This window comes from Phacochoerus africanus, chromosome 2 (assembly GCF_016906955.1).
Source record: "Phacochoerus africanus isolate WHEZ1 chromosome 2, ROS_Pafr_v1, whole genome shotgun sequence".
NCBI lineage: Eukaryota > Metazoa > Chordata > Mammalia > Artiodactyla > Suidae > Phacochoerus > Phacochoerus africanus.
Genome location: NC_062545.1, coordinates 132098850 through 132117978, shown reverse-complemented (window position 1 = coordinate 132117978; position 19129 = coordinate 132098850). Strand labels below are relative to the sequence as shown.

At 46.1% G+C, this 19129-nt stretch overlaps 1 protein-coding gene across 2 annotated transcripts in view; it reads right to left on the bottom strand.

The window, feature by feature from the left end:
- INO80 (INO80 complex ATPase subunit) overlaps positions 1 to 1055 on the bottom strand; it is a 145181-nt gene extending 144126 nt beyond the window's left edge. For both annotated transcript variants that reach the window (XM_047766672.1, XM_047766673.1), the window contains exon 1: positions 925 to 1055. The gene's annotated coding sequence lies outside the window, so the exon portion shown is untranslated. The remainder of the gene's footprint in view (positions 1 to 924) is intronic.
- Between the last annotated feature and the right edge of the window lie 18074 nt (positions 1056 to 19129).

The following is a 19129-nucleotide window of genomic DNA, read 5'->3' as shown; positions in this document are numbered from 1 at the left end:
GGCACTAGTAAACCACGATGAAAATTTCTTTGGGAAAGGAAGTCATGAAAGTCACTGATTGGAAAAGTAAACTGGTTACTTGTGACGTTAGGAAGGTCAAATTCCTATTTTCTTCTTCCATTCCTTCCAGCAACTATATGAACGTAAAACTACAGACAGTGTTTGGATCAAAGAACTCAGGCACAGCTGGCTGTTAACTAAAATAGTGTTTTCTTAGAATCTTTCACTCCTCAACTGTAGGGGGCTTCCATCCTCGGTGATTACGGAAGTAGTAGTTTTTATCAGCAACCTCAAGAAGGAATGTCAAATTGGATGACACTTGCCTAGACGCCCTAAAAAAAAGCCTAAAAGGCTGAAAGGGGTGACACCTACACACTCCTCAGTCTGCGCACGTGTTGGGCTGCCCCCACCCAACACCAACGAGCAGCGTGCACCATACACCCAGATCTCAACTTGCTCCCCATAAACTGACACACTGTCAAGCCCTTAGAGCTCATCTGCTTAAAAGGACAGATATAGCCCTCACCAGGTTCCCACTTGAGCCAAACCAGCCCCCGCCCTGCCCCACCCCACCCCCAAACCCACACACGTGTTAGCCCGACACCGCCCCACCGGGTCCCACGTGCACCTGGTATAACACACTCCCCACGTGTGGGCGCCCCACGGGCTTCCTAGGCTGGCTGAGGTCACCGCGTGACCCCAGGTCTCCAGAGGCAGGAGAAGGAAAGGACGAGGCCCAGGTCCCCTGAGGTCCTAATCTTGTGGGGAGTGTCCATACCCATCCTCCTTACTAACCCCAACAAATCCAAGGGCCGGGGGCGACGGCCCCTTTAAGACGCGGCCCAGTCGTCGCCCGCAGAGAGGGGCGCAACGGGGCCTACACAACCCCCCCTCCGTTCGCCCGCCCACGTCTAGTCGCCTCACCTCGGGCCGCCGGGCCCCGCCGCCGCGGCGGCGGCGGAGGGGGGGCGGAGTGCGGGCGGGGTCCGGAGGGGGGGGTCGCCCCGCCGACGGTGGAGCCGCGGTTTGCTCTCTGAGGCCGTGGGACGGTGACTGCGTTGGGCGTGGACGCTCCTAGCTCGCTCCCTCGGCGGCTCCTGGGACCCCAAGATGGCGGCGGCGCTGAGGCGGCTGCGGGCGCTGGGCCGGCGGCGGCGGCGGCCACTTTCACTCACTGAGAGGAGCGGAGCAGGGACACGGGGAGCCATGGCGGGGGGGAGGAGAGGCGCCATAGCCAGGCCAGAACAATCGAACTGCTACTCAGCGGGCTTACCCCTGCCCCGCCCACGCTCCCTGCTCGTTGCCAGCCCGTGGCCGTCCGCAGTGCCGCTGCTGTCGACCTCGTGCAGCTCGCACCCCGCAGCTGCCGCCTGACGCCCCGCGCAGACCGGGGTTCGGGGGGGAGACCCTGATCCATGCCATCTGAGTGTAGATTGGTCGGGGCTGGGACTGGCGAAGATTGCCGAAAGGCGGCGAGGAGGAGGAGGAGGATGTCATCGCTAGAGTGAGCAAGCAGATCTCGCGGGAGCAAATGTCGCGAGACCTCTTCAGGCCTGCAACCGCCGAAGAAAGGTTTCTTTTCCCGGAAGTAACGTCAATCGAAACATCCCGGGATCTTGGGAATGTTCAATCCGCAGACTGGATCTGGGAGGGTTCTTGTGATTAGTTTGTTAGGGGCTACTAAACACTGCTGAGATCACTTGAGGGAAAGGATAGGCTCGGGCGTGGTATTTGATCCTGTTTTTGGCACCTTTGGGCGGAGTTGTACATTTTTCGGGAAAATTCCCGCTGTGTAGAACTACTCTTAGTTTGGACAGGATGCATAAATGAAGGCTTTAAGATTCAAGCACTTAGAAACACAGACCTGTCATCAGAAGTCTCTCCCTCTTCTCACACTCACTCAGTGAACCTCTGAAATTGATTTGTCTGTGCCAACTCGGTAGTTTGAGACCCCTGCAACCCACATTTACTTAAGTTAATATAGCTCAATGAGCAGCATGTATGTTGAGAAGTATCTAGTGTACAGCTTGAGTGCAAATAAGGATTAGAGGAATTTAGTGAAAGTTAAGGATTCTATTTCATTTCCCTCGGGTCTCATGTTTTAATTCATTTCAGTCTGGCCCTTAGCATTTAAGCAGAACAGCATTTGCTTAAGGTCACTGAGAAGCCTTCTTGGGCCGAATTCACTGGACTTTAAAGAATTAATTTTGCTGGATTTCCCGTCCTGGCTCAGTAGTTAACGAATGAGGTTGCAAGTTCTATCACTGGCCTTGCTCAGTGGGTTAAAGATCCGGCATTGCTGTGAGCTGTGGCGTAGGTCGCAGACGCGGCTGGGATCCAGAGTTGCTGTGGCTCTTGCGCAGGCCGGCGGCTACAGCTCCAATTAGATCCCTATCCTGGGAACCTCCATATGCCGCAGGAGCGGCCCTAGAAAAGACCAAAAAAAAAGAATTAATTTTGCTTAAAGGGGAGTTCCCGTCATGGCGCAGCGGAAACTAATTCAACTAGGAACCCTGAGGTTGTGGGTTTGATCCCTGGCCTCCCTCAGTGCGTTAAGGATCTAGCGTCACCATGAGCTATGGTGTAGGTTGCAGAGGCGGCTCAGATCTGTGGCTGTGGCGCAGGCTGGCAGCTGTATCTCCGATTTGATTCCTTGCCTGGGAACCTCCATATGCCACAGATTCGGCCCTAGAAACCAACATACACCCTTTGTGAAGGGAAGAAGGAGACAAAGAAAACACAAATACCTGTTCATTTGGGGAAGGGAAAGATAAACCAGAAATTAAAGTGAATGATGTTTTACGTGGGGCAAGTGAGAAGAAAGAATGGGAAACAAGGTAGCAGGATTGTCAAGGGAGTGGCAAATATTTCAGTATTGGACTTTTTATTTATTTATTTATTTTGTCTTTTTGTCATTTCTAGGGCCCCTCCCGCAGCATATGGAGGTTCCCAGGCTAGGGGTCCAATCAGAGCTGTAGCCGCCAGCCTATGCCAGAGCCACAGCAACGGGGGATCTGAGCCGCCTCTGCAACCCAGACCACAGCTCATGGCAGCTCGGGATCCTTAACCCACTGAGCAAGGCCAGGGATCAAACCTGCAACCTCATGGTTCCTAGTCAGATTTGTTAACCACTGCGCCACGACGGGAACTCCACCAGTATAGGACTTTTAAAGTTGTATGTTTCACATACTCAAAAACAAACACCTAAAACCTATGAGGGTAATATTTGACTAACAACCCTCTGAATGAAGCGTAGATCAAAATGAGAATAAATAGGGGAAAAGTCAGTACACTAGGAAGAGACCAAGTTGTAGAATCCTTTAAAGTTCAAATGTGCATTGCCGTATTTGTTTTCTTTCACTTTGCTAACAAATTACTATAAACATATTGGCTTAGAACAACACAAACTTAGCATCTAGAGTTCTGTAGAGTTCTGTTGACACGGGTCTCAAACTGGGCTAAAATCAAGATATTGGTAGGGCTGTCTTGCTTTCTGGAAGCTCTAGGGAAGAATTTGTCTCCTTTTCCAGCTTCCAGAGGCTACTTGCATTCCTTGGCTTCTGACTCCCTTCCTCCATCACAAAGCCAGCAATGGCAGGCTGGGTCCTATCTGACCAAATCTTACCCTTTTAATATCCTTAGGATTACATCAGGCCCATCTAGATAATTTAGGATAATCTCCATATTTTAAAATCAACAGATAAGCAACCTGTAGCTCACTGCAACCTTAATTCACCTTTGTCTGTAACCTAATATTTTCACAGGAACTGTGGATATCCCTGGGGAGAGGCCATTGTTCTACCCTTTGCCCTCCTCCCCCCTACTCCTCCCCCCTACTCCTCCCCAACCCCCCTAACCCTCCCCCCTGCAATCTGTCCTAGAACTTTTTTTTTTTGGCTTTAGCTGTGGCATATAGACATTCCCCAGCCAGGGTTCAATCAGGGATTGAATCTGAGAGGCCAGCTTCTTCACCACAGCAGGAACCTCCTATCCTAGAACTTTTGATATACAACTTTCATCTATGACTGTCATGTTAAATTCTGTTTTTTTCGAATCTTCAATACAGTCTTATATTCCTTTTTTTTTTTGCCAAGCCCACAGCATTCCCAGGCCAGGGATCAAACCAGTGCCACAGCAGTAGCCAGAACCGTAGCAGTGACAATGCTAGATCCTGAACCCACTGAGGCACCAGGGAAATCCAGTCTTGTATTCTTTTTTAATGGCAGCACCTGTGACATATGGAAATTCCCAGGCTAAGTGTTGAATTTTTATTTTTATTAATAAAACATTACAAATGTAGTTGATGCCACCCATGTAGGTTTGTTTGGTTTTGTTTTGCTTTTTAGGGCTGCAATCTCGGCATATGGAGGTTCCCAGGCTAGGGGTCAAATCGGAGCTGAAGCTGCCGGCCTATGCCACAGCTACAGCAACATCAAATCCAAGCCAAGTCTTCAACCTACACCACAGCTCATGACTATGCCAGATCCTTAACCCACTGAGCAAGGCCAGGGATCGAACCCGCAACCTCATGGTTCCTAGTCAGATTCGTTTCCACTGCCCCACGATGGAAACTCCATATAGTCCTTTTTGATTCCATTTCCCCTCTCTCCCCACTCCCAGAGGTAACCACTATCCTGAATTGGTTATTAACCCATCCATGTTACATACCCATACATACTCATCCATGTTTTATATATATCTCCATAAAATTTATACTATATATATCTTCACTTGCTCTTTTCGGTCAACATATTATGTTTTTGAAGTTTATCCATGTCAAAATGTATACCTTTAAATCATTTATATTTTATTATTTTTAAACTTGAAGGACTTCAGATTCACAAAATCAGATTAAACATATAATATTTGTTTCCAGGCTAGGAGTTGAATCAGAACTGCAGCTGCTGGCATACACCACAGCCACAGCAACATACGATCCAAGCCATGTCTGTGACCTACACCACAGCTCACAGCAACGCTGAATCCTTAACCCTCATTGGTTCCTTTTTATTTAGTTTACTTTCAGTATTGTAAAAGCACCTGCAAACTTACTGGCTAGGTCCTTGGCAATAAGTTGTGTCTAACCATGTCACATCCCCAATCCCACCTTCTACCTCCTGATATAACCATCATCCTGAATTCCATTTTCATTATTCTCTTGATTCCTATTGGATCTATGTACATTTATTAAATATATGTATATTTAATTCTAGATGTTTTAAAATCATAGTAGTGTCATGGTCTCAAAATATCTCTTCACAGATATTTGTTAATTACAAAAGGTAGAATAGTAACTTCGTAGTGGAGAAACCCAGTATATACTATCTTGACCAAGTGATCAAAGCTATTATCTCTAGTAAGATTCAGAAGCTGTTCCAGAATAAAGAAGAATGAAGAGATATGACAACTGAAAGCAATGTGTGAGTCAAGATTATAAAGCATATTGTTGAGGTAATTGGCAAAATTTGAGTAAACTCTGTAGATTAGATAACAGTAGTCTATCAATGTTAATTTCCTGATTTTGATAGTTGTGTTATATAATTCCTTGTTTAAAGAAATATGCACTAGAAGTTCCCATTGTGGCGCAGTGGATACATATCCGAAATGTATCCATGAGGATATAGGTTCGATCCCTGGCCTCACTCAGTGGGTCAAAGGATCCCGTGTTGCCTCAAGCTGCACTATAGGCCACAGATGCAGCTCAGATCTGGTGTTGCTGTGGCTGTGGGGTAGGCCAGCAGCTGCAGCTCCATTTGACCCCTAGCCTGGGAACTTCCATATGCCGAGGATGTGGCCCTAGAATGCAAAAAAAAAAAAAAAGCCACAAAAACTTTTTGGAATCCATACTCTGAAGTAGTTGTGCAAATAAACACTCTCACCAGCAATAAGAAAGAGAGACTGGATTACGAGCTTTCCAGATTTTGGTATCAATTGTTTATAATGTTGAACATCTCCTCAAATGTTTATTGGCCTTTTGTGTTGCTTTTCTGTAAAAGACCTGTTCATGTTTTTTGCTTATGTTTCTAGTGTGTGTGTGTGTGTTTCTTAACTGATTTCTAGATGTTCTTAATCTTTTTTTTTTTTTGCCTTTTAGGGCCACATCCTTGGCGTATGGAGGTTCCCAGGCTAGGGGTCTAATCAGAGCTACAGCTGCAGGCCTACACCACAGTCACAGTAACTCAAATCCCAGCTGTATCTTCAATCTATGCCTTAGTTTGTGGGAATGCGAGTTCTTTTTTTTTTTTTTTTTTTTTTTTTTCTGTCTCTTTAGGGCCGCACCATGGCATACAGAGGTTCCCAGGCTAGGGGTCGAATTTGGAGCCACAGCCACAGCAACACTGGATCCAAGCCACATCTGAGACCTACACTGCAGCTTGTGGCAATGACAGATTCTTAACCCCGACAGCAAGGCCGGAAATCAAACCTGCATCCTCGTGGATACTAGTCGGGTTCTTAACCCGCTGAGCTACAATGGGAACTCCTGAACTGTACACTTTAAATTGATCAGTTGTTTAATATGGAAATATATCTCAATAAAACTTAAAAAAGGGACAGCATGAAAAAATTTAAGACCAGCTCTCCTAGCAACATCCCCTAGCACTCTTCTTTTTCCTAATGCTAAAAACAAAACAAAGCGGAAAAAAAAAAAGAAAACTAGAGGTGTTCTTTAATTAATCTGATAGTGCATGTATCCACATTTTAGCTATTCAGAATAATCACAGCATGGGGAGTTAGTTCCCCTTGTGGCTCAGCTGGTTAAGAACCTGACTATTATCCATGAGGATATGGGTTTGATCCCTGGCCTCGATCAGTGGATTAAGGATCTGGCATTTCCACAAACTGCAGCATAGGTCACAGATTCGAGTCGAATCCCTCATTGCTGTGGCTGTGGTGTAGGCTGGCAGTTGCAGCTCCAATTCGACCCCTAGCCTGGGAACTTCCATATGCTGCAGGTGCAGCCCTAAAAAGAAAAAAAAAAAAAGTGTACAGAAGAATCACAGCATGGTTATCACTGAAATCAAATAGAAAGTGATAAAAGGATAGCCTAGATAACACCCTGGTTCTAGCTCAAATCTGACGAACCTGTCAGGATCGAGAGTGTTCTTCCATTGGACCCTAGCAACCGAGTACCTGTACACCTCCCAGGCCTATTCTAATTTGAATTCACACCCCATGAGTCTGGATTATATCTAGACAGATGTTAGGGACAGGATGAATAACTACTCATCATCTCATCCCTTTGCCAATGCAGGCAGTGTATGCCTGGGGAATGTTGTGTGTCAGATCCAAAAAAAGGGGAGAAACCAGTTTGACTTCATGCCAGCACTAGAAGTGACATGACAAGGCTCGAGAAGAACCACATGTGCACAGTGGACGCTGAAGGAGAAGAGAGGTTCTCTTCTAGTTTTAAAGCAAGAGACAAACCCAATCATGGGTTCTATGTTGTTTCTCTCACCAGCCTATCCTCTTTCTCTATGTAAACAGAGTACTAGGAAGGGTCTGGAAAAGTTTCCATGTGCTTGTTTCCCCTTAACATTTGCTCAAGGCAAGTCCCAGGGAAAGCAGATCCCCTACTCCAAGAGGACCAAATCCAGCCAACTCCTAACAGGTTCACTCATTCTATGAAAAGTAGGAAACATTCAGGCAGTTTTCTAGCAGGCTCCACCACAGCCAAGTCTTAGAAGGCCTTCCTAGAGTGATGCAGGGCTAGGTCCTGCCACTCCTCAAGAAGACACTCTGTTCCATTTCAGTCGACAACTTTCTGCAGTGCCCTTTGCCCTACCAAACTCCATCTCTGGATTGTAAAAACATGTTGAAGCTGAGTTTCCAGAGGACAGGGACATTAATCAGAAGGGAGCGTCTCTGTATTTCATCTTTTCCCTAAGGGTCTGTGGTTCTGTTTCCTTCTGCTGGGCTTAACTTGTAAATTTGAGGGAGAGGTAGTGAGAAGAAAGAATCAGTCAATGGAACCAAGTCTGGAGCATGAGGCCCAGAGAGACACTGAATTCAGAATGCAAGGTCAGTGCAACAACCTTGGTTTAGACCTTAAGTCTCATCATTCAAGATCTCTGGGAGTTCTCGTCATGGCTCAGTGGTTAAGGAATCCAACTAGGAACCATGAGGTTGCGGGTTCAATCCCTGGCCTCATCAGTGGGTTAAGGATCTGGTGTTGTTGTGGGCTGTGGTGTAGGATGCAGACGCAGCTCGGATCTGGTGTTGCTGTGGCTCTGTTGTAGGCCAGTGGCTACAGCTCTGATTAAACCCCTAGCCTGGGAACCTCCATATGCCTCAAGTGCAGCCCTAAAAAAGACCAAAAAAAAAAAAACCCAAACAAGATTTCTAACACAAATGAAACAAAGCTATATCATTAAAGCATAGTTAAGTTAAAAACTACTGTGTATATTCTGGGGTACATTTCCTATGTATGTACAAGGAACTTCTGGTCTCCAAAAGGCTTACCTGGAACAGTAGGTTCTTTCTTTCTTACTTCCTTTCTTTCTTCCTTCCTCCCTCACTCCGTCTCTTTCTCTCTTTCTTTCTTTCCTTTCTTTCTTCATTTTGTGGCCATGCCGGCAGCAGATGGAAGTTCCCAGGCTAGATGTTGAATTGGAGCTGCAGCTGCTGGCCTACACCACAGCCATAGCAACACGGGATCCAAGCCACATCTGTGACCTACGCCACATCTTGCAGCAACACCAGGATCCTTAACCCACTGGGCTAGGCCAGGGATCAATCCCCCAACCTTCTGGATACCAGTTCTTAACCTGCTGGGCCACAACGGTAACACCCTGAGTAGTAGGTTCTGAGAGCTACTACAGAACATGAGCTTGTAAAGTGGAAAAGAGTTTTCAAAAAAAAAAGGTGGGGTGCTTCTCTGGGTAGTTGAAAGATTAAAATTGTGTCAAATGGAAAAATACATCTGCAAAGTTACTAGAAGAATTCATAAATTAATTTTCTTTTTTTAAGATGTGCCTTCAGAAGAAAAAGAATAAATGAAATAAGAATGTTAGAATGTTGATAATTCTGTTAGTGTGGCTACTGGTACCTGGGGATTTATTATGCCCCGAGGATCTGCTTGTCTACAGTTTTATTATCCAAGGGGAGTAGGGGGTCAGAAAAGACCACCTCCTCTTCTTTTTTTGGGCAGTAACTCCTCCTTAGTATCCACTAAGGTGTGTATTCAAATCAGCAGAAGGGCAGTCCTCAGCTCCTGCCCTTAGTCTGAATCTGAATGCAGGCCTCATCCCATCCCCTACTGAATGTCTCGCTTCTCCACTAGTCAAGCAAGCCTGCTTAGTTCTGAGGGCTTTCTTGAACAATTATTAACTTACAGTGATCTCCTAACATCCCCTAGATTTCTACAATTGCCTGTGCCTACTCCATCCCTATCATTCACCCCACTAGGTATTTTACCCCTTTATGCTTTTTTTTTTTTTTTTAATTTGAGGGCCACATTTGTGGCATGTGGACTAGGTGTTGAATTGGAGCTACAGCTGCCAGCCTACACCACAGCCACAGCAATGCCAGATCCTGAGCCAAGTCTGTAACCTGCGCCACAGCTCAGGGCAATGCCGGATCCTTAACCCACTGAGAAAGGCCAGGGATTGAACCCACATCCTCATGGTTCCTAGTTGGGTTTGTTAACCACTGAGTCACGAAGGAAACTCCCTACCCCTTTATGCTTAAAGGGAATGTTGGGTGCCAACCATTCAGTAACTACTTCCTGCTAAGATAGGGTGTAGGCTTGTGTAGGGAAGGAGTAAAACACCTGGCTACCTGTACTTTTCTGTTGGGAGAGCTGTAAGCCAATGTCACTCTGGTTAACATAATTTTCCCAGCCACCCTAGAGATTAAACAGGGTATGGTGAAACCAGTAGCACCAGGAGGACCAGTGCTTCTATGAGCACCTTTGGCTCCAGGAGCATCAATGTTATCAAGGGGGCCAGGGGGACCAGCATCACCTTCAGCACCAGCATCACCAGGTTTGCCTTTAACACCAGAAGGGCTGGCGAAGCCAGCAGGGCCAGGGGGATCAATGGCTCACTACACTCACTGGGGAAAACTCTCTCACCTCTTATTCCAGAGGTGCCAGGAGCACCAAGGACTCCAAGAACACCCTGTTCACTGGATTTGGCTACAGTGGGGCTAGTAAGTCCAGGAGGTCCCTGAGCTCCATCTTTGCCAGCAGGTTCAACAGTGCTGGGGCTCCAGGGACACCTCGCTCTCCAGGTCTGCCAGGCTCTCCAGCAGCACCCAGTCCACAACACTCGCCAGGGGTCCAGGCAGGCCAGCAGGTCCAGGTTCGCTTTGGGCTCTTTGATTTCCTTCTTCTCCAGCAGGGCCAGGGGGACCTTGAATACTAGTGGGGCCAGGCTCTCCCTTGGTTCCAATGTCTCCTTTGCTGCCAGGAGCACCAGGTTCACTGCTGTTACCCTTGGGACCAGGGGGGCCGCTGGTGTCTGAGGTCCAGAGGGCCTCCTCAGGGACCAGCTTCACTCCTAGTACCAACAGCACCAGAGAAGACAGGAAGACCACCATGGCCAATGGGACCAGGGGGTCCAACAGCACCAGTAGCATCATTTCCACAAGCACCAGCAGGGCCCAGAAGTCCAGTGTGATCTCTCTCACCACGGGGGCCTGTCTGGCCAGGAGCTTTATTTTCACCAAGGCTACCAGGTTTCCAACTTTACCACTCTTGCCAAGGGGGTCAGGGGGATCACAGGGACCCATGGAACCTGATGTTCCAGGCTCGCCAGGGGTGGGTCTTGGCCCATCCCCCACCCAATGACTTGACAGTGATCTCCCAATGTCCCCTAGGTTTCCCTATCTATGGTCCCTTATTGGGACTTCTACAACTACCTGTGCCTACTCCATCTGTATCATTTCCCCCTCCAGGAGTTTTACCCCTTTATGCTTAAAGCAGGTATTGGGAAACCAGTAGCACCAGGTTGGCTAACAGCATCAGGGGGATCAGGCTTACCATGCTCGCTGGGGAAATTTCTCTCACCACTTGCTCCAGAGGGAGCAACAAGGTCTCTAGGAACACCATGTTCACTGGGTTTGCCTGCAGTGGGGCTAGCAAGTCCAGGGGGTCCCTGAGCTCCAGCTTTTCCATCTTTTCCAGCAGAACCAACAAAGCCAGGGGTTCCAGGCAGATCAGCAGGTCCAGGTTCAGCTCACGCTCCTCGATTTCCTTCTTCTCCAGCAGGGCTATGGGGGCCTTGGATACCAGTGGTGCCAGGCTCTTCCTTGGTGCCAGTGTCTCCTTGGCCCAGCCCTCACCCAGTGACCTGACAGTGATCTCCCAATGTCCCCTAGGTTTCCCTCTATCTATGGTCCCTTACTGGGACTTCTACAACTACCTGTACCTACTCCATCCCTATCACTGCTTGGTGTTGTTTGAGTCGAGAGAACAAGACAGAGTTTGATTCACAAGAAAAGCAAAACTTTATTCTTTTATCAGAGAATGGAGAGTGAAAGCTTATTCTCTAGAGCACACGCTCTCCCACTGAGAGGCCAGGGACAGGGCTGCTCTATGGGGTTCCCTTCAGCTGGGAAGGTACTGAGCTCTGGAAGGATGGTCACAGCTGAGTGGAGCCCAAGCGCCGGGTACGCAGAATCTCTGCACATGGCCCGCAGCCGCCATCTTGAATTGAGTGTCTGGCTCAGCACCTCTGCTCACAGCCTGCTCCTCACAGCCCTTTCACACCAGGAACGCTAGTCTGAAGGGCCAGGTGTGAGGCCTCTGCCCTTATGAGCAAGTGAAACTGGACTAAGCACAAAGGGAAAAAAAAAAAGGTTAGACTTTAATTACTCAGTTCTATTTTTACCTCCCAGAAATTGTCAATGGGCTTTGCTGGTGATAAAACCCTCCTCAGCTTTTTTGTTCAGCTCCTTATTCTTGAGGGGTGCTGAGGGGTGAAGGTCCACCTATATAACTACTTCCTGCTGATTTGGGGCGGTGTCATAATCCGGGTAGAGGAGCTGTGCTGCCTTTAGGTATGTTTGATAGCACCAGATCTTAGCCCTAATTGTTCATATCCCCTAGTGAACACCATTTATCTAACCTTTTGGAGAAAAGGGACATCAGGCAATTTAAGACAGAAGTATTAGCAAGAGCAAGGAGTTTCCATCATGGGTCAGCGGTAATGAATCTGACTAGTATCCACGAAAATGCGGGTTCGATCCCTGACCTCCCTCAGCAGGTTAAGGATACTGTGTTGCTGAGACCGGTGTAGGTCGCAGAGGCAGCTCGGATCCTGTGTGGCTGTGGTGTAAGCTGATGGCTTACATCTCCAATTTGACCCCTAGCCTGGGAATTTCCATATGCCATGGGTGTGGCCCTAAAAAGACAAAAATAAAAAAGTATTAGCAAGAGAAATTTTTCCTAAAAATGCAGGTATCTCATTCTTTTTCCTGTAGATAAGTGTGCCCTGATGTTTAGAGTCACTCCCTTGGCCTGACCATCCCTGGTGACATTTTTGTTGGTTTTTGGAAGAGAAGCTTCAGGTCAGAGAGTGGTCAAGGGGGTCCATTACCCCAGCTGTCTCCAGATTTGGGGCTCAGGGTCCTCTTCACTCTGATGTACCTACAGTGTGATCCCTGCAAATTCAGGGCAGAATGAGGCATTAGAATTGTTGCAGGAGCAGGAGTTTCCAGTGGTTAACGAATCCAACTAGGAACCATGAGGTTGTGGGTTTGATCCCTGGCCTCCTCACTCAGTGGGTTAAGGATTTGGCATTGCCATGAACTGTGGTGTAGGTCACAGACACAGCTTGGATTCAGAGTTGCTGTGGTTCTGGTGTGGGCTGGTGGCTACAACTCCGATTGAACCCCTAGCCTGGGAACCTCCATATGTCGCGGGTGCAGCCATAGCAAAGATAAAAGACAAAAAAAAAAGAATTGTTGCAGGGGCAGAAAATGTCACGTCCTGAGACCTCAATGAGTTCTTAGGACAGACTCCCCCTAGTAGGATCCTTGGTTTGGAGCAGGAAAGAATTCAAAAGTGAGCCAAAGAAGGAGTTCCCGCTGTGGCTCAGCAGTAACAAACCCGACTGGTATCCATAAGGATGCAGGTTCAATCCCTGGTCCTGCTCAGTGGGTTAAGGACTCTGCATTACTGTGGCTGTGGTGTAGGCCTGCAGCTGTAGCTCTGATTCTACCCCTAGACCTGGGAACTTCCATATACTGCAGGTGCGGCCCTAAAAAGAAGAAAAAAAAAATCAAATACAAGGGTGTGCCAAAGAAAAGCTAAATCAAGTTTTCTTAAAGAAATAAACACACCATTGGCAGAATGCATCTGTCTCAGAAAATAAGAGCAGCCCCAAGACATGGGGTTATTGGTTTTTATGAGCTGAGTAATTTCATATGCTAATGAGTGGGAGGGATATTCTTGCTATTTCAGGAAAGGGTAAGGATTTCCCAGGAACTGGGGCACTGTCTACTTTTTGGCTTTTTACAGTTCACCCCGGAACTGTCATGGCATAAGGGGGAGTGATTTTTAGTACTAAAATGAAGGTATAGTGAACTAAAGGTCAATGACCAGACTATTCTTGAAGCCACCTGGTCCTAGCTGGGTTGTTGTTGTTGTTGTTGTTGTTGTTGTTGTTTGGGGAGGCACACCCATGGCATATGGAGGGTCCCAGGCTAGGGGTTGAATAGGAGCTGTAGCTGTAGGCCTACACCACAGCCATGCCAGATCCAAGCCACGTCTGCAACCTATACCACAGCTCATGGCAACACTGGATCCTTAACCCACTGAGCAAGGCCAGGGATCGAACCCTCAACCTCATGGTTCCTAGTCAGATTTGTTAACCACTGAGCCACGATAGGAACTCAGAGACCCTTTTATACTCAGGCATCCCCAGTATCCTTTCCTGTACTTGGCTCCAGTATCCTCATTCTGTTCTGCCAGGCAGTCCTTATTACCTACTCCTTTAATTGGTCTTTCCTCTCTGCTGAGTTGGTCACTTTCCTTTACCAAAATGAATGGGACTGCGGAGAATGGTACAGCTAAGTCCTGGACGTCAGTGAGGAGGTGAAAAAGCCCTGATGCAACTGCTACTGCCTTGCACAAAGGTCAAAAGAATGGCACTACTGGCAAGATAGTGGGCAATACTGCCATGGCTCCTTCTCTTCCACAGGTTCCCCACTGTCCCTGCACATCTGGTACCTCAGGAAGGCCAGGCAGAAGCAGTGAGCAGACATGCATTAGCTTCAGTCTCTGATCCTCAATGATGCCACAGTATGATCCTCTCAAGGGGGCACAGTCCAGAATACGCTGTGCACTACGCCTGGGTACTGGTTTACTGGGCAGAATTGCTTTGAATTCAACCCAAGGCTACCAACCTCCTACCCCATCAGAGCAAACTCAAAGACTAGAGTCAGTCATCCTTATGTAAACCTCCCAAAGCCTCTGCAATCCTCCTGCTGGAACCAGGGCAAGCCTTGAAACCTAGCGTATAGGTGCAGGCAAACTTTTTTGCCATGGTCTCTCCCATCAGAGTCACCAAAATTTGTTACTGACACTTTTGAGTCCAGTGCCAACAAAGGTCCTCCTGCTCAGTGTTGTTCAAGTCAATAGAAGGAGACCAAGTTCGGTTCAGAAGCAAAGGAAAGTTTGATTCTTGGATTAAAGAATGGAGAGGTGCAAGCTCATGCTCTACAGATTATACACTCTCCCCAACAGGCCATGAGCAGGGCTGCTTTACAGGGTTCTTGTCAGCAGGGAAGGGTCTGGGTTCTTACAAGTCAGTCGCAGTGGTGCTGCTTACAGCTCTACCTCACAGTGCCAGGTGTCACATCTCTGCACATGGTCCTCCACCCTCCATCTTCAACTGCAGTGTGTGTACAGTGCTTCTGCACACAGCCCACTGAGAAGTGTCAGCTGCAGCCATTTCACAGGAGGAATTCTGGTCTGAAGTGCCAGTTGCAAGGCCTCTGCACTAGTATCCTGTGAGCAAGTGAGACTAGACTAAGTACATACATACACAAAAGGTTGGACTTTATTTTGTTACCCAGATTCTGTATTTAGCAAGGGACAGTATGAAGCCAGAAGAGCAAGATGGAATATTGAAGATGTGCCCCAAAACACACACACAGCTCTCTGGTAGTCTGGATTATAGGTTCAAGACATTTAGAGTTGTCTCTGACTATTTATAAGATGACTACTAAACTAACTGAGAAGAAGTAGCAGATGGACACTTAGACTGTTTCTATACCTTGGCTATTGTGAATAATACCACAATGAACATGAGAATGCAGGTAATTCTTCAAGATCCCGTTTTTATCTCCTTTGCATATATACCCAGAACTGGGGGATACTTATCAATCGGTAGTTCAATCTTTTTGGTTTTTTAGCCAAAAAGTTCAATCTTTTTGGCTATGGCATGCTGTGGTTTGATGTGGGTTTGTTAGAATCCACAGATAAATTTGGGAAGAATTAACAGCTTAACAATATTGACTCTTCCAACACATAAACAAATTAGGTCGCTCCATGTATTTGTCTTAATTTCTGTCATCAACGGTAGTTTCATAATACCAATCCTGCATATATTTTGTTAGTTTTTTTTGTGTGCGTGTGTCTTTTTTGGGCCACACCCATGGCATATGGAGGTACCCAGGGGTCCAATCAGAGCTGTAGCTGCCGACCCACACCACAGCCAGATCTGAGCCGCATCTGTGACCTACACAGCAACACTGTATCCTTAGCCCACCAAGTGAGGCCAGGGATGGAACCCCCGCCCTCATGGCTGCTAGTTGGGTTTAACCGCTGATCCATGAGGGGAACTCCATATTTTGTTAGTTTTATCCCTAAGTATTTCATGTTTTTTTTGCTATTGTAAATGGTATTTTTAACATTTTAATTTCCAGTTGCTTGTTGCTATTATATAGAAATATGATTGATTTTATGTATTAATCTTCATTTATAGTTCTAGTAGATTTTTGGCGATTCTTTGGGATCTTCTACATAACCATGTTGTCCTTGAATGAGGCTATGTCAAAGAGAGGTAGGAGGTAAATAAAGGGGATCCCATTGGTCAAATCTGAAGCAATCTGAGCATCAAATAAGTAATAATAGCAAAGGATTATTATTTATAATATAAGAATCCATAAGCTGATATAAATTAATATGTAAATGAAGGAATGACTGAATGAATGGTGGAAAAGAGCAAGCTCTTCTTTTAGTTAAAGGTAAATTAATAAGTGAGGAAAGGAAGTTCCTGCTATGGCTCAGTGGTAACGAACCTGACCAGTATCCATGAGGATGTGGGTTCGATCCCTGGCCTCACTCAGAGTTAAGGATCAGGCATTGCTGTGAGCTATGGTGTAGGTCACAGACATGGCTTGGATCTGGCGTTGCTGTGGCTCTGGCATAGGCCAGGGGCTACAGCTCCAATTGGACCCCTACCCTGGGAACCTCCATATGCCGTGGAGAGCGGCCCTAGGAAAGGCAAAAAAAAAATAAAATAAAATAAAATATCACTCAAAATACAATGCTTGAATGTAAATCTAGCACTGTGTCCTATGAAGCAAAAAAGATTTTAATTTTGATAAAGTTCAATTAATATATTTTTTGTTGTTGTTGCTTATGCTTTTCCTGTGGTATCTAGGCAACCATTGCCTAAACCAAGATCACAAACACCAACTAAACTGCAAAAGCAAATCAATGGAAGAAATAGCCTTTTCAATAAATGGTGTTGGAGTAATTAAACATCCATAGGCAGAAAAATGAACCTTGACCCAAGTTTCACATCGCATAAAGAATTATCACAAAGTATATCATGGGCTCAAATGCAAATTGTAAAGTTATACAACTTTTAGGAAAAACTGCATCAGAATGTCGTTGAGATACAGAATGAAGCAAAGAGTTTTTAGACTTTAAACCAAACTCGTTATCCATAAAGAAACTGATAAATTTTACTTCATCAAAATGAAAAACTTACTCTATAAAAGATTCTGTTAAGAGGATGAAAAGACAAGCTTACAGACTTGAGAGTACTTACAAACTACCTACCCAATAAATACAAGAATCTAGATGATATTAAAAAGTCTAAAAACTCACTAGACTTTTCCCTTGTCGCATCCATAAAAACATGATGAGTTGTTCGCAGTTCTGGAGTCGCTCACCAACCTTCCGTCAAGGTCCTCACTCTCACCTCCTCACTCCTTAAACTCCCAGAGGTTGATCCGGAAATGCAGAAATGCGTGCCGCCCTGTTTGCGCCAGTGCGCAAAGAATATGAGGCGTCAGGAAATTGGAGTAAGTGATCTTCCTTGAATGGATCCTCCAAAACGTCTACCAGTCAAAAGAAACAACGCTAGCTCTTCCTATAATAACAAACTCCATAGCGAAAAGGAGCAAACAAAAGCATTGTCTCCAAAGAGCAAACAATCCAAAAGCATACAAACCATGCACAAAAGACACAGAGAGACATTTCAACCAAAAAGACATACAGATGGTAAATGAACCCATGAAACAATGTTCAATATCATTAGCCTTTAGGGAACTCCAAAATAAAATCACCATGAGGTACCACCTCACCCCCACTCACACTGCTAGAGTAAAAAATACAGAAAGTATGTACCAAGTGTTACTGATGGTTTGGAAAAGCTGGATTACTCAAACATTGCTTCTGGAAATACAAAATGGTATAGGCACTTTGGAAAACAATCTGGCAGTTTCTTCGAAAACTAAATATGTAATTGCCATAGACCCAGCAGTTGCACTCCTGGGCATTTATCCCAGAGAAATACTTATGTTCACATAAAAGCCTGGATACAAATATTTATAGCAGCTTTATTCATAGAGTTAAAACACACACACACACACACACACACACAAAATGGAAGCAACCCAGATATCTGTCAGCAGGTGAATGTTTAAACAAACCTGGTATATCCGCACCATGCAACACTCCTCAGCAAGAAGGCACTGTCTACTGATGCCTGCACAACCTGGATGAATCTCCAGAAAACTATGCTAAGTGAAAAAAAAGCCAGTCTGAAATGCTGCATACTATATAGTTCTATTTGTATAACCTTCTTGAAATGATGAAATTATACATATGGAGAACAGATTAGTGCTTACTAGAGTAGAGGGGTAGGGATGGAACAGAAATGGGGGTGGCTATAAAAGGACCACACAAGGAATCCTTCTGGTGATGGAAATGTTCTCTCTCTCTCTCCCTTTTTTTTTTTTTTTTGTCTTTTTGTCTTTTCTAGGGCCGAACACGAAGCATATGGAGGGTTCCAGGCTAGGGGTCTAATCAGAGCTGTAGCCGCCGGCCTGCACCAGAGCCACAGCAACTCGGAATCCGAGCGGCGTCTGCAACCTACACCACAGTTCATGGCAACCCTTGATCCTTAATCCACTGAGCGAGGCCGGGGATCGAACCTGAAACCTCATGGTTCCTCGTTGGGTTCATTAACCACTGAGCCACGGCAGGAACTCCCCATGGAAATGTTCTCTATCTTTTTTCTTTTTTCTATTTTTTTAGGGCTGCAGCTGAGGTGTATGAAAGTTCCGAGGCCAGGAACTTTTGTATTGGAGCTACAGCTGCCAGCCTATACCACCGCCACAGCAATGCAGGATCTGAGCCAAATCTGCAACCTACTCCACAGCTCATGGCAACTCCAGATCCTCAACCCGCTGAGCAAAGCGAGGAACCAAACGGGCATCTTCATAGATACTAGTCGGGTTCATTTCTGCTGAGTCACAAAGGGAACTCCAAAATATTCCCTATCTTGACTGTATCAATGTCACCTTCCCAGTTTTCATACTGTGCTATAGTTTTGCAAGATGTTACCAGTGGGGCAAATGAGTAAAGGATACTTGGGATCTCTTTGTATTATGCCTTACAACTATGTGCAATTCTACAGTTACCTCAAAATAAAAGCTTAAATAAAATAAAAAATAACTTGCCCATTTTCCTCAAAAATTGTTGATATCGAAGTTCTTGTTGTGGCTCAGTGAGTAATGAACCCGACTAGTATCCGCAAAGGCTGTGGGTTCGATTCCTGGCTTCACTCAGTGGATTAAAGATCCAGAGTTGACACAAGCAACAGATTGCAGATGTTCAGATCCCACACTGTTGCGGCCCGCAGCTCCAATTCAGCCCCTACCCTGG